The sequence below is a fragment of the Neomonachus schauinslandi genome, chromosome 12 (genome assembly GCF_002201575.2).
Source record: "Neomonachus schauinslandi chromosome 12, ASM220157v2, whole genome shotgun sequence".
In the NCBI taxonomy this organism is placed as follows: domain Eukaryota; kingdom Metazoa; phylum Chordata; class Mammalia; order Carnivora; family Phocidae; genus Neomonachus; species Neomonachus schauinslandi.
In genome coordinates, this window is record NC_058414.1 from 59,104,702 (window position 1) to 59,118,882 (window position 14,181).

The window sequence follows — 14,181 nt, forward strand, 5'->3', positions numbered from 1 at the left end:
TTAATATTTTGCAAGCAAGAAATGGGCTGAGAAAAGCACACACCTCTCTGGAGAGCATGTTCCCCAACACTCATTTCGTATTTGACCAAGGAAAACAATGAAAAAGGAAGAAACTTCCAGAGATAGAACCAAAGGTCATGTTGAACTCTGGACCCTGTTACTGACCAGAGACTGCTATGTATCTCACAGTCTTCTCTTCTCCAAAAGGGAGTATGTTTTGTGGTCGTCCGTCCCTGTGGCACTCTTGTGTGTTGGGTGTGGGAGAAGGCAGATAACGTCACTTTAGTTCAGGGGTCTCTGGACCACGATGAGCTTCATCCTGCTCTGATGGAGATGCCACATCTAGCACTTCCCCTGAGATCCTGGATGAAGAGCTGGATGCAATGACTACATGGGACTTTATTTTTTTATATAAAGATTTTTGTTTATTTATTTGAGAGAGGGAGTGTGAGAGAGAGAGCACAAGCAGGGGGCAGAGGGAGAAGGAAAAGCAGACTCCCCACTGAGCAGGGCTCCATCCCAGGACCTTGGGATCATAACCTGAGCCGAAGGCAGACACTTAACCGACTGAGCCACCCACGCACCGTACATGGGTCTTTAGACAAGCCCCCTCGGAGACAGGTATGTAGTTTTATGCGTGTTCAAGGGTGGACTGTTGCAGAGACATTTTCCACTCACCAAGTAGGCATTTATGCCTCCAAATGGCAAGCCCTCTTGCGATTACTCAGTCTCGTGGACAGTTCTGGCTATTTTTTAGATAGGCAAGGCAAGGCAAAGACCTTTCCTGACCACCCGCTCACTCTCTGCCATCGTGCCCCAATTATTTTCTCACTCCTTCCCTCAACAGCAACAGTATTTATTGAGCTTCTGCCATGTACCAAACATTTACAGGCACTCGAGAGATGGTGCCCGAGAGACATAAGGTCTCTCGTCCTATGGAGGTGACATTCTAGTTGAAGATAACCAAGGGAACAAGAAGGACAAGAAGATCATTTCAGAATGGATAACCGCTACTGAGAAAATACTCGGAGCCTGGTGGTAGAGAGTGAGTGGGCGGTCAGGAAAGATCTCTAGCAGGAGGTGGTGGTGAAGCCAATAACAGGAAGCAACCATGCAGAGATCTGGAGGTGGGGCTTCCAGACAGAGGGAACAGTAGCTGCAAAACTCTGAGGTGGATGAGTTCTTATTGGGTGGACTTGAGTTTTCAGTTTGACAGGAGTCTGGTTTGGCTGGAATGTCATGAATGGAGAACAGAGAGAATGAAGTCAAGAGATAGATAGGGGATCATCCAGGGCCTTTTAGGCCACCACAAGGTGGCTGGATTTTATTTGAAGGGCAATAGGAACCTATGCAATGATTTGAAAGAGAAAAGGTAGAAGATTTGATGGAGACTGACTGCAGGGACCTATAGCAGCAGCCTCAGCGAGAGAGGATGTGGCCTCGAAGGAGGTGGTCGATAATGGGTACATATTAAAGAAACAACCCTTGCAGATGGTTGGCATGGTACAAATGAGAATAAGAAAGAAAGGAACAAAGAACAATGTCTAAGTTTTCAGCTTGAGTTACTGAAAGTGAATAGTAGTGGTGCCATTTCCAGAGATGGGAAGGCTTGGAGAAGCCTGGACTGGGGGCCTCAGGGAGGGTGTAATGTTAAGAATTATCCGTTAGAGATGCCATTAGCCATTCACATGACTACGGGAGGGAAGCAGGTGGAGTTTCAGGGCAAGGTTTGGCCTGGAGATATAAATTTGGGGCCCATCAGTTTATAAATGTTATTTAAAGCCATGGAACAGGATGAGATCACTTAGGGAGAGAGTGTAAATACAGAAGAGGTCCCAAGACTGGGGTCTGGGATCCAACATCTATCTAGAGGTCAAGGGGAGGAGGAGCCATTCTTCCAGAATACGGAGACCTTTTCCACTCTAAAGGGCTGTTTGCTTTTTAAAAGATGTCCTAAGACATATAGATTTTCCCACATATCTTAGTCGTAAATGTTACATCAGAGTCTCCTGTGAGTGTTAAGTCACCCATGTCGCTGCGGGGAGGCAGCTGTGGTGGAGTGGAGAATGCGTGCTGCCGGGGGTCAGAAAACCCTGGGAGCTTTCAACCACTTTGCTACTCACTAGTGATGTGATGAGAGTAAGTCACACGTTCTCTGGGCCCCAATTTCCTCTGCCATAACTAGAGAGTAATAATGGCTCCTCGTTGGGTAGCGTCAGAATTAAAGAAGGTAATGGAGGTGAACGTGTTTTACACACTCCATGGCTGTCCTGTCCCTTACAGGGGCCACTAGCCACACGTGGCCGTTTAAATCTAAATTAAATCAAACTAAATATGCAGGTCTTTGAAGACATAAGGAGTAAATACCATGTGGGATCCAGGATTGGATCCCAGAACAGAAAAAAAAGCAGTAGTGAAGGCTGGTGAAATCCGAATAAAGCCTGTAGGTTAGTTCACAGTATTGTACCAAGGTTGATTTCTTCACTGTGACAAATGCAATGGGGTTATGTAAGCTGTCAACTTCCCAGGGAAGCTGGGAGGAAGATATAGGAGAACTCTCTGCTTGCACCATAAAAAGTGAAAGATAATTCAGTTTCTCAGTCACACAGGCCACACTAGTCAAGCGCCCATTAGTCCCATCAGCAGTGCCAATAGGGATTATTTCCATCATGGCAGAAAGTTGTATTGCTCAGTCTTGCCAACAGCATTAAACAAATACATGATATTACTGGGCAAGGCACTAACCACAGCACCATGCCTTCAGATGATTTCTGTGGGAGAAATTCAAGGACTTTGGTGAAAGGATTGAAGGCATATCTAGAAATGAAAGACCTGTCTGCTCTCCCACACCCAAATTACCTGTGTTTTTTAGACTAGCTTCTTTCTCTCCTCCAAGAGATGACAGGGTTCAACCAAATGATCTCTAAAGTGCCTTTTACATCGAACATTCTATGGATCCTGGACAAAGAATACGAGGAGGAAATGGCTCATTATCTCAGTAGCCCATGGAGAAGGTGCTCTTGTGGCAAAATTGAAGTATGTGGGATGGAAGGGAGCAGAATTTCCCTGCCACCCTGGATCTGCCCGGGTGCCTCGTTTTAATGAGGGGACAATGGAGGAGAATAAATAGGAGGTAATTCTTTTTTGATGTTAGAAACATCCTACTTTACTCTATTTTTTTTTTCCCTCATCACTCTCTGTTTTAAAAAATGAAATAACTCAGGTCCGACTGCATAGGGATTTAGAAAACACTACTGACCAGGGAAGTTAGTGACTATTGATTTCTCTCCTCTTCATACCCCAGTGAGCAGTCAGTAATAATAATCTGCTGTTCTAAGGAAGCACTTTTCATCCAAAGACATTTAAGATGAAGCATGACTATTAACCCATTTACTTCACCATGTTCTTTGATAGTAAGATATGGTATTTTCCTATCTGCTATTTATAGAGATGTCACGGTTGAGAGGAAGATAATTTGGTGCCTAAGTAGAATGTACATGCATTCAAAGTTCCTTTCATATTGGATCATCTAGGAATACTGACCAAAATTAATTTTCAGTTTTTTGTCAGATTAACAGATTAAATTCTGACCACTATTTATTTACTTATTTTCCTTGTTCTTCATAAAGGGTACATCAGGTAGGATTCTTGGCTAAAAGCAAAAAAGATTTCTATTTTCTGGCAAATTTAAGCCAAAGGGATTCTTACACCACACATCTCCTGGGAGACTGGCCTTGGGATTCCTTAATGTCCCCAAAGGCAATTGGAACGCCTATAGAAAAGAGCAGCCAGAAAGGAAGGAATGCCCACCACGAAGTTCAACCCATCTATATGTTTTATGCACATTTCGTTACTTTTATAAACTAAGGTAAGTATAATTTGAATGCATAAGTGTGGAACTTTGATATTTAAATTACCAGCATACACACTCCACCTGTGTTTGTGTGTGTTCATCAGAAAAGTTACGTGCGGTCATTGATATTCATCATTATCTTGAGTGAAGCAGCAAATAAAGATTCAAGTAAAGGCCCTTAATCTCCAAACACTTTACTTTCAATGGGACAAAACAGAAATACAAACAAAGGAATAGAGATCAGTATGATGTCTCATTTGCTTAATAAATACGGGTTTGATGTGTTAGTACGTCCCGTAACAGAAACTATTGTTCAAACCACAAACTATTAGGTTGAAGAAATGTTAAAGAGGCACTTTCTATCAATAACTTGATAACTAACGATCACTAACCATGGAATATATGTTATTGCTAGCAGGAAGATCATGAGAACTCTGCTGTTCTTCTTGAACTCACTCTTGCACCTTCTATGTCTCTGGAATCCAACTTCTCACCTGTAATTTCATAGCTGATGCTTATAAGCTGGATCTTAAACTTTAAAAGTTTAAAAGAATTCCTTCTGTCCTTATCCTAGCTTTGAAGAGGGCGATATTATTTCTCCTTGTTACAGTATTTGAGTTTACTTTAACAGCGTGTTAGGGCAATATCGTTACTTACTCCATATACACCATTGTTAAACAATCGTCTCCATCACCCCTTAAAAATTTTTAGTTGCATTTGTTAAAAACCAAACTGTCACGAAACTGCATGTTATTTTATCTATCTTTAGATTAACAGTGTCTTCCTAAGAGAAATGCAAACATTTGTCACATTTCAGAGGAATGACAGAAAGCCAGTGAGACTCCAGAATCGTCACTGAGCATTAAGATGTGTTTCTGAGGGAAGGGTTGCGCTGTTTGTCTTCCACATCCTTTTCTACAGATGTATCATCCAGAACAGACCCAGGGTGCCATCGATGGTATGAACTCCCTCCCCCAGGAGAAAGAAAACCACCCGTGACATTGCTAGTCGAGTTCAATGTTCTGATAACGTAGGGACTGTATCAGGGACATGCTAAGCCGAAACAGCCACCTCTCCTGCATTCCAGCATCTTCTACGTCCTTTTAAGAAGCGTGCTTTGGGAAATTACTTGGCATTTTTGACATCGAAGTTTCCTCTGGAGGGCTAACACTGAAAATCTATCAGATAACACCTTGGCAAGGATTGCTGATGGCTCACCCATGTGGGCTCTGCTCCAGGAACCTGGTGAAGTCTGAGAGAGCAGCTCTGAGAAGGGGTGACTGCCATGGAGAACCTGATCCCAGGTCAAGTGAACCTGGCAGCCCTAGGTTGAGTGTCACAGTCAAGAGATAGCAAAGACACTGTTGGCAGTCAGGCATAAAGGGTGAGGTGAGAACAGTCAAAAGAGAAAAGTAGGTGGCCAAGAAAGTCAGGGTTAAGACAGAATCAGGTGTAACACTGCTCAAAACTCCTGGTTGCTGGGTACTTTTTACATAGGCTAACTGAGATTCCTCAGGGCTTGCAGGAGTAGAGCCTTCCCCCACCAGGCCCAAGAGAACTTACCCAGGGAAGGCAGAAGGAGAGCACCCATGAGAAAGCAGTAAGATTTAAAAAACATACATACATTTGAGGGCGCCTGGGTAGCTCAGCCGGTTAAGCGTCTGCCTTCGGCTCAGGTCATGATCCCCTGGTCCTGGGATTGAGCCCCACATCGGGCTCCCCGCTCGGCGGGAAGCCTGCTTCTCCCTCTCCCACTCCCCCTGCTTGTATTCCCTCTCTCGCTGTCTCTCTCTGTCAAAATAAATAGTCTTTTAAAAAAACACCAATATATTCAAAGATTTAAATTTAAGGGGCGCCTGGGTGGCTCAGTCGGTTAAGCGTCTGGCTCAGGTCATGATCTCAGGATCCTGGGATAGAGATCCACATCAAGCTCCCTACTCAGCAGGGAGTCTGCCTCTCCCTCTCCTTCTGCCTCTGCCTCTCCGCCTGCTTGTGCGTGCTCTCTCTTTTTTTTCTTTCTCCCTCTCTCAAATAAATAAATAAATAAAATCTTTTTTAAAAAATTAAAATTTAAGTTTTCTGTGATTTTAACATGGCAGATGAAGGAAAAAAAAACTCATCTGCCATCTGCCTCTTCTTGGCATCAGCTTCTGCCTCTTGAGGTTTTGTAATGAAAGGCTCTGGGTTTGGTTGATCTGGACAAGCCCACCGGTCAAGTTCATTGCTAGCATTAACAATAATAAATGAAACCATCAATTTTGCTACAGAAGCACAAGGGCACTCAGTGCCTGCTATGTGAGGAATATTATCCCTCTGTGAAATAGCTTGGGAAAATAAAAAATGTTATTTTTTGTCATACTCATTTAATGTGTACTCGTTTATTTGACTTCAAAGTTATTTAAGAGATAAAGGGGCTCATCCTTAATTTTCCTCCAGCATGATGGGGCATTATTAAATAAATCTGAAACAGACAATAAGGGTGGAAGACAAGGAGGCAGAACGAAAAGTGAAAAGAGGGAAGTATCGTGGTACACTAAAAACATTTAAAAATTGGTTCCTTAGTACTATCTTAGATGTGCTGAGGGTTGATGGGGTCATAATTTTTTTCTCAAACAAAATAAAACAAAAAAAAAGCTGAGTGTGGATTTATGGAAGCATGGCAAAAAGGAGACAAGATAATACATACTCTCCTTTTGGGGGGAGTCGCTCTCTGCCGCCTGGAGTCCTTTATGCAAATTGAAGATATAAAGAGCATGAAAACCATAGTCCCAACCACCACCAGAGTGGTGTGGGTTTTCTGTAACTTGGGACTTCATTTTGGTTAGAATTTAATATTTTCTTAATCTGGACCGCCTTTTATCTGACATCCTGGAACATTTCCCTGTACCTTCTTTATTATTTCCTTCCCCACTAATGATGTTTCTGGAACTGAAGTCTGCTCTTGAAATGGGTTCTCTTCATTAAGAGAGGGAGCGCTGGGTTTGATTTATATGCAAAACCCTTGGGATGACTTTTGTGCTTAGATGTCAAAGAAATTCTCCATCTCCTTCTAAACCATTAATTTTATCATTATGGAAATAGCTTCCATAATTGATAAAACATTGTCAACTGAGTTTGACAGACTATTAAAACACTTCTGAAGATTTGTAATCTCAAGCTCCTGTCTCTTGGGGCTTGCTTAAAACACACACACCCATATTTATATTCTCTCTTAAATGTCAATGGAAAAAATCTTCAAGATAAGGTCATTGTAATGCACACAGACAGTGATCAAGAATAATTTCCCTCCTGTCCTGGCCAAGTCATGTTATTATTAATAAAACAGGGTAAGCCATTCATCTTTTCCCACTAGTTGAGAAAGTTAAAGCTCTATCATAAATAGGAAGAGGACCACCCTGTAAAAGGGTGTTGTGAAGTCTGGAGCAACTACTTTTTTAAAAAAAATTTTTATTTTTTTAAAGATCTTATTTATTTGAGAGACAGAGACAGAGAGAGGGTGTGTGCACAAGCAGGGGTGGGGGAGGGGCAGAGGGAGAGGAAGAAGCAGACTTCTCACTGAGCAGGGAACAGGGAGCCGGCCCGCCGTGGGGCTCATTCCTAGGAGCCCGAGATCACGACCTGAGCTGAAGGCAGACGTTTTTTTCTTTTTTCTTTTTTTTTTTTTTTTTAAGGGGTCCCTGGAGCATCTACTTTTTTAATTAAACTTTTTTATTCGGAGAGAATTGTAGATTGACATCGGTTTTAAGAACTATTAGAGATCCCATATGCCCTGTACCCAGTTGTCCCCAAGGATAACATCCTGCAAAAGCTATAGGACAATATCTCAACCAGATTATTGACATGGATATTATTCAGATTTCCTGTTTTACTTGCACTCATTTGTGTGTGTATGTGTGTGTGTGAGTTGCATGCAATGTTACCATATGTGCACACTTGTGTATGCACCACCACAGTCAAGAACAGAACAGTTCCAACACTGCAAGCACCCTTCATGTCACTCTTTCATACTCACACCCGCCCACCTGCCTTTCCCCTTCCCAATAGGGTGTCTTACTTTTCTCAGAGCCTTTTTGAACTTTTATGCACAATAAAGAGAAACCAAGTTAGTGAAGATCATTTGCCTTCAGTGAAAGCATCTGAGCCTTCAGAAAAAGGTGTCCCCTTGTGATGCGTGCAGCCAGAGCTTGATTTCTAAACATGGGTTTCGCTCCTCACTCACCTACCTGGATAGGCACCTTTGTGTGGGTGCCTCTCACAAATATATGCTGTGGCTCTGTGTTCAAGGTAACAACAGTTAAAAGAGGCATTCTGTGTTAGTAAGCTTCATTTTTTTTTTTGCAAAATTCCATTTCTAATATTCCATTGAAATGCTGAATTTTCAGATAAATTAAGAAGTCGCTTCCAATCTCCCAATCTCAAGGGTTTCTTGGAAAGTTAAGAGTGAGAGCATCCAAGATGCATGATCAGCTTCTAATTGGGACTAGGATAATATCACTCTCTGGAATTTTATATTTAGATGAATATGGACCATAAGAATGTCCAAAATTCTTTTTAAAAAAAATGTGGAAAGTCAGCTTTAGTTTCTATCCTTTGCTACAAGCTGATTTTACACACACACACACACACACACACACTCCCAGGCTGACACTTCCCATCTGCTACTATAGGCATTTTTGCCAATCTGATATAAAATGCCAGAAAGTAAGTCCTCAAATCCAGCTCAATGGCTCCATAAAATATGGTCTTCTTGTCACCCCTAGTGCTTAAATCATTTGTTGTCAAACTGGGTGGTTTTCAGAGTTGACATTTACTGCTGTTTGCTGCAAAAGAGATTGTAGCCTCGACGAGAGGTCCAGAAGTGTCATTAAGCACTGCCAACTATGAGAACAAAGGCCCTGGTTAATTTTTTGTGATTTTGTTGCTGCCCTCTGGTTCTTAAGACGGATGGTTTTTAAATGATGTATTTCCAACAAGAGACACTCATGAGGTGTTTACCCAGTGGTCCCAATGGCCTCGTGCTTACACAGACACTCAAACCCATACAGAGAAATAATAAAAGATCCTCTATCTTCCCTCTCCCTACCCCCCACCTCTCACTCTGTTTCACTTAATTTTTTTCCCAAAGTCTCTAGGTTAGATCCAACATGGGCAGGCCATCTACATATGTGGAATTCATATCAGTAATGGGAATGAATTTAAAGAAGCTTAATTTAACAAAGACGTATCCAGTGATTTACATGTTTATGGCACTATGATAATTGATAATTGCTTTGGTAGGCACCAGAATCAGTCTCTTCCCTCAAAAGGGAGGAAACTAATATTTATCCAGCATTCCCCCTGAGCCAAGCATTTTGCATTTGCCATTTCATGCTGTTCTCATGGAGACTCTGTGATACTATGGTGCTATGATTTTCTGCATCAGGAAATAGGAGCCCTGTCAGGTTCAGGAGTTTGCCCACGGTCGCACAGCTATTAAGAAGCAAAGCTGAGGGGCGCCTGGGTGGCTCAGTTGGTTAAGCGACTGCTTTCGGCTCAGGTCATGATCCTGGAGTCCCGGGATCGAGTCCCACATCGGGCTCCCTGCTCGGCAGGGAGTCTGCTTCTCCCTCTGACCCTCCTCCCCCCTCTCATGTGCTCTCTCTCTCTCTCATTCTCTCTCTCAAATAAATAAATAAAATCTTTTTTAAAAATTAAATTAAAAAGGGCGCCTGGGTGGCTCAGTCAGTTAAGCCACTGCCTTCGGCTCAGGTCATGATCCTGGAGTCCCGGGATCGAGTCCCGCATTGGGCTACCTGCTCAGCAGGGAGTCTGCTTCTCCCTCTCCCGCTCCCCCCTCTTGTGCTCTCTCTCTCTCTCTCTCACTCTCTCTCTCAAATAAATAAATAAAATCTTTAAAAAAAAAAAAGAAGCAAAGCTGAGATTCAAACCAGGGATACCTGACTCTGAAGTCCATGCTCTTTCCACACGGTCTCCTTTAAGTCCCAAAGAAGGGAATCATAGAAGTATGGAAATATGGAAACGCAAGTGTACACGAAACTGTAGTACAGAGTAAATTATACTAAATTGTGTAAGAAATGTTGAATCAAAGAGTTCCAAAGAAATTCAATATATGTGTGATATGGTCAACACTGATGATTGGCTTTCAATGAAGCGCTCATTGTCTCAGCTGTTGGGAGTACTGATGACAATACAACCTTCAGCTCTCAGAGATTATCCCATCTACAGACAGTCACCCTGTCCAAAGTCACGCCCCTCCCCGAGAAGCCCACATCCTCTCACTGATTAATACGGAAGTAAAAACTTGGCCATCTTGGTTCAACTTGGGATAGCTCTTAAGGACAATTCTGGCTCCAGAGCTCCCCATGTGTTGCTTGACCTGTCGCTGAGCCTTCACGGTGACTCCTGCTGCATTCCTTCCCTTCCACAGGTGTTAACCCCAAAGACACTCCTTAACAAACATCCTGCCTGCTTAGCTCAGCTCAGAGATTGCTTCCCAGAGAATCCAATCCCTAACAGTTGGGTAGACCAGACAGTTCTTTGCAGGAAACTTGGTGTAGGAAATAGGTCTTCGGTGACGAGTATGATTTCCACAGGACTACCGTGTAGAGATTATTGAAAAGGCAATTGTGAGTCTGCTGTGGAAGGTCCCGAGGACTAGATAAGGAGCCTGTACCCAGCTGAGAAAGAGAGAGCCAGGAAGGCTTTGAGCAGAGGCAGGCTGTAACTTAGAAAAATGGCGTGGTCATTTAGAAGGACAAATGTTGCAGACGGAGGCACAAAATGGTGTAGATCATTTCCATGAGCAGAACGTTAGATTTCTGGCAGAAAACTTGGGTTTGAATCCTGGCTCTGTCACTTATTACCTGATAGACTTGTAGAAGTTTCTTAATCCCTCCAAACACAATTTCTTCCTCGGCCAACTAAGATAATATTTGGAGTGGGGAATGGCTGGGAGTTTGCGAAGCACACTCGTACGCATGCAAAAACCAGCCTCTAAATCCCTAAACAGGGGCGCCTGGGTGGCTCAGTCGTTAAGCGTCTGTTTTTAGCTCAGGTCATGATTCCAGGGTCCTGGGATCGAGCCCCACATGGGGCTCCCTGCTCAGCGGGAAGCCTGCTTCTCCCTCTCCCACTCCCCTTGCTTGCGTTCCCTCTCTTGCTGTGTCTTTCTCTGTCAAATAAATATACAAAATCTTAAAAAAAAAAAAATCCCTAAACAAATCCAAGATTTAACTGTGAAGATACAGAAGGCTGGCCTAGAGCAGAACCTAGGAAACTACAGCTCTCCACTTTACTCAGGCGGAACGGTTTTGTAAATAAACTGTTACCGGCACACAGCCGGGTCCAGTCATTTAGCTATTGTCTACGGCTGTTTTCAAGCTACAACGGCAGAGATGCGTGGTTGCAACAGAGACCGTCTGGCCCTGCAAAACCTAAAATATCTACTATCTGGCCCTTTAAATACAAAGTTTGCCACCCCTCACCCTGAGTGTCAGAAGTAAAAAAGAAGTGACTGATGTGAAGAACAGGACGGGGTCAAATCTATAAGACCCAGTAACTGCTTGGTCTTAGGAAAAGTAAGCAAAAGGAAGGACCCAGAACCTGGGGGTTTCTAGCCCAGGGCCCAGTGAGAGCAGCACTATTATTACACTGAGGACCCCAGGAAGAACTGTTACACCTGATGGCTGGCTGACCGCTGGGCATGCTGAGTTTCAGGTGCTGGCAAAAATGTGCGGCCAGAGAACAGAAAATATGAATCTGGTATTTGGCAAGGGCTTAGAGATGAAATTTTGGCTTTTGGAACAGCGTGCATGGACGTGAAAAAATGAGGGAAAATTGGTCATTCTGTAGGCAGTATAATTTTGACTTTAAGCTTCTACTTTTAAATGGGTTAAGCACCATCTTGTATTTGAGGAGTTACCCAGAAGACCTAATGCTTAGAACTGGAGAGTTAAAGTAAGGCTTTGCTGACCATTATTCTATTAAGCAGAAAAATGAGAAAAGGGCAGTAAATTTTTACTGTTGCTAGAAAAGAAATATTTCAGAAGCAGGCAAAGACTCCCCTGCATGGCAGACAGTCGACCACGTTCCTGGCCACTCAACGACACTTGAAAACCAGTTTTCTGTCCCAAGCGATGTGTGTCCTGTGAGATATTAAATGCTTTTCTGCAAATAAAAGGATTTCACGGTTAAACAACTTTGGAGAAAACCAGATTAAAGGAATTTAAAGCTTTCTTTATTCTAAAACTTCTCGGGGTCTTTCATATGTTAATAAGCACCAGGAATCCCCGAGAGGGAAGCACGGTAAGTAACTAAGAAAATTTGTACTTAAAGTAGAAACTTGCCCAGGAGTACAGAGCTATTAAGAAGCAGAGCCAGGAATCAGAGTCAGAAACTGTGCTTCAGAGCTGGTGGCAATCATGCCTTCCTAATGATGATGGTGATAAGGGATGATGGTGGTGATGGTGGTGGTGAGAAGCATCATTATCGCCAAGTGGTCCCTTTGGTACTTGATAACCCTTGGAAAGCTATGTAATCCTTAGACCAGTGTATCAGCCAGATGGTGACAATACAACGCTGCGTCAACCCCTCAAATCTCAGTGGCATACAACCATAAACATTTGTTATATCACGCGCATCTGTAGGTTGCCTGGGGCAACTCTGCTGATCTCATCTGGGTTTGGCTCCAGCCTGCGGGTTCCAACCGGGTCTGCTCTCATCTGTCTGGGATGAGCAGGCTGCCATGGACATAGGCTTCTGGTGGTAGAGGCAGAATGGCTCCATTTGCATCTCCAGGTCACATGCCTGCCTGCACCCGAATCAAGGCACGGAGATTTCCCCTCCATCTCTAGTGGGAAGAACTGCAAAGTCACATGCCTGCCTGCACACGAATCAAGGCACAGAGATTTCCCCTCCATCTCTAGTGGGAAGAACTGCAAAGTCACATGGCAAAAGCTGTGGCTATGGAGAAGAGTGAAGAAATGGAACCAATTATTCAATCTCCCATGACCCAGGTATAAAATTCAACTTGGGAATATATAATAAAAAATTTAGTCTGTTTAAATAATTCACAGAACCCTGACACCATGAATTCAAGTTCAGGCAATGCACTATGTGAGCATAAACTGTTATTAATCTTATCCTTACTTATTCAGAAACTGCCTAAGCCTGGGCTAAGTAAGGTATACACTCTTGGAATCGCACTAAGGGTTTACTAAATACACTACAAAATGGTCTAGACGTCCTTTCGTATTCCCTTTGCCCAGGCATCAGAACTGTTCACCTGGCCCCTCTGCTAATGCTTCTCGGGGTCCTGCCACGCCTGGGGCCTGCCATCCAACGTCCTTTCCCAGGCCAGTGGGCTTGAGCCTCAATCCGAGGCTAGGGTCTTGGGAGAACTGCGTCTGGCTGGCTTGCGTGTTTATGAGTGTCCCTGAGCCTATGAGGACTAGCTAGGCCAAGAGTCCAAAGGGTGGTTGGAGAGAAGAGTGGACAGGAGAAAACTGGCAAAAGGAAGGGAAGAAAGAGGGTGCTCCAAAGGTGGAGCTTCGGAGAAAATGCAGGGAAGGAGAGTGAGCTTTTTGTGAGGGTCTGTGGCCTAATTCTCAAAAAGGGAGGGAACGGGCGCCTGGGTGGCTCCGTCAGTTGAGCACCCGGCTCTTGATTTTGGCTCAGGTCATGATCTCGGGGTGCTGGGATCGAGCCCCGCATCTGGCTCCATGTTCAGCAGGGAGTCTGCTTGTCCCTCTCCCTCTGCACCTCCCCCACCTACCCCAAATAAATAAAATCTTAAAAAAGAAAAAAAAAGGGAGGGAAGCTGGAGACCATGTCTCTGAAAGCTGTAAGCTTCTTTGTTGAAGATGATGATGCTTCTGCTGATATTGAAATATGTGACACATGAACGAGAATCTACATGACATATATAAACTTGGAAACCAGTCATAAAACCCCACCCCTGACCTCACCATGCAACTGAAAAACCAGCATCTACTGTTTGTTCCACTATCAGAAAGTTGTGTTCGTCATTCTCTTGCTTTTAAAGGAGATTGTTACGTGCTGTGTGTGCGTTCTCCAACAAACAGGATACGTTACTGAGGTTTTCTCCTTTTTGAGTTTTATAAAAACAGTGTCACGTTGCATGTAATCTCCTGGCATCTTGTCACTACCATGTTCCTGAAATTCTTTTGTGCTTTGGAGTCACTATGGTTCATTCATTTTCACTGCTCCATGATCAACTTTATCAGAAATATATCATAGCCTGTTTATTCATTCTCTTGTTCATAAACATGTTAGGCTGTTCTATTTTTGCTATTATCAACGATTCCATT